Raw genomic sequence first — 2,436 nt, 5'->3', positions numbered from 1 at the left:
AGCTGTAGAGGGCAGTGTCACTGGCCCTCATATGTGGGATCTGAACCGGGGCCCTCTGGCGTCCCAAGCCAGCTCTTAACCAACGCGCCACTTGGCCGGCCCAGTAAGCTCCTTTTTGAGGTGTCTTTAGCATTCTAGACTTTGGGAGGAAGACTGGGAGTAATCCAGAGGGAAGTATGTCAATGCAGTTAGTTTAGGGCTGGCTCGACTCTGAAGGAGGCTTCAGAACAAGTGGCTAAATGTGAACATGACGGTTCTTCCTTTTTCCAGCCAGTTTGCAAGGATAGGAAAGCAGCAGACTGGTGTGCAAAATAGAAACAAATTTCAGAAACACTCTTCTCTACCCTTTGCTATTGATGTTTTATGTCTTTCTCACATCAGAGAAGTTCTTTAATTTCCGTAATTAATTCTAATCCCCCTATTATATGCTTTCATAGTATGATATGACTCTTATTAGCACTTATTACATTCACTAAGTTGCGTGTATTATTATTTTTTATTATTATTTATCACCCCCATTAGCCTGCAAGCTTCATGAGGGCAGAGATTTTGTCTTTCTTTCTATTCCTTCCTCCCTGCCATTCTTCCTTCCTTCTTTTTTGTATCCTTTCCTTCTTCTCTCCCTTTCCTCCTTTCTTTATTTTTTCTGTTTTCCCTTGTATCCAGTTAGCCCATTGCTTGTTACTTAGCAGGTAGTCAATAACATTTGTTTGAATGAATAAATGGCTGTGAGCTGTATGCAGGCTTCTTTCTATTATATCTCTAGAAATTTAGCAGGAGCAGTCATCATAAAGATTTTTTAAGAACCACATAAGGACCAGGAACAACTAAAATAATCATCCAGGTTAATTGAGCACATAGCTGGTTTGTAGATAGTACTGCAATTATAACTACAGTGAAATGTCAGCCTGATGGATGGTAATCACTAGGGTGTTTTTTTTTTTTTAATTCAAAGATAGTTTTCCATAATGGAGATATAGACTAGAGAGTACAATCAATTCGGTTGAATTGGAAATCTGATTTCCATCTCCTTCAGTCAATCTTGACTTATTGTTGTCAAATATAACAACTTTTTGAAGTTTCTTTCAGGTATCAACCTATCTGATATGAAAATATAGATATTCTGCTTCAGGAGGTGTGGCTGGATCCAGAACTTTGGGGCACGTATCCTAAATATATTGTTGACGTGGTCTTGTCATAAGTCAAAAGCATTTATGAGAAAAATATAGGTCTACTAAAAATTTCTAGATTCCTTCTTATCTTTTTGGCATAATTCTTTCCTGTACTAGCTTTTGATATTTTTCTTTCCTGTCCTGGACAAATTCACCTTTTGATTGAACTTCCAAATTATTTTGCAAATAGATTATTTTTCCCCCACAGAAAAAGGACAAGCCATCCTCTATCATCCTTTGTGATCATCAGGGATTTTTTTTTTCCTTTGAAAGAAACCTTTGCTGAGAAAACAAGATTGCCAGAATAAAACCTCCTTTGGGGAGAAAAAGGAGGGGGAAGAGGTTTTGAACTTCTATGTGAGGAACTAAATCAATATGAGGTCAAATAAAAACAGGAGCTTTTTTCCTCCTGCAAACTAATAGATAAAAACCAATGTAATCTTTTGCTCCTTTGCCCTCCTTTCTTTTTCTTGAGGAAAAAAATAATAAAATATGCATTGTATCTTCAATGCATTTATTTTATATATTTTCTTAATTTTCATTGCTGTTTTCATAATATGAGTATGTTTACATCACAACTAAGTTTGGTTTTGCCTTTCTATTTTGTTCTTTATTCAGCTGCATATCTAGACTCAGTTATAGGTATCTGGGATTTCATAACAATGTAAGGTTCTTGTGATTTAGATAGATTGTTTTATTTGACCTCATAAATGTTTAATGATATATGGTCACATCCTTGACTAACTAGGCAACATTTTAAATATAAACACAGATGCTATAAAGCAAAAAAACACACCTATATTAAAAGTCTCTAATTTGAAATAGTTGGCTTTATTTTTACAGGTAATGTTTATATTTTATTAAATTTAAAAAAAACATACTTGTTTGTCAGCCTTTGCTTTTGTCGAAGTGGTTCATGATAGATGGAGGCTTTCTCAGGCTTACATAGTTTCATGGGCTTCTCCCTTGGACCATGTTTCCATGTAGCTATTGTTTCTCACTGGAGCTTCACAGCTAATATATTTGCCTTCTCCATTCTATCTATCCAATATGGTAGTCAGTGATTTAAAGAACCAAGGCGGGGGGGAGAAAGGGGAGGTAAGTGGCAGTGTATTCAGTTCAGCTCCAAATATTTCTAATTTTCTTTAAATCAGCAATCTGATTAGCAAATGACATAGCACAGCTATGAATGTTTCTAGTCTAGTGCAGAGTATTTAATTATGCTTAACAAAATATCTTCATTAATAACAAAATGTTTTTTCCT

The sequence above is a fragment of the Hipposideros armiger genome, unplaced genomic scaffold (assembly GCF_001890085.2).
Source record: "Hipposideros armiger isolate ML-2016 unplaced genomic scaffold, ASM189008v1 scaffold_317, whole genome shotgun sequence".
NCBI lineage: Eukaryota > Metazoa > Chordata > Mammalia > Chiroptera > Hipposideridae > Hipposideros > Hipposideros armiger.
This window is presented reverse-complemented; position numbering follows the sequence as displayed.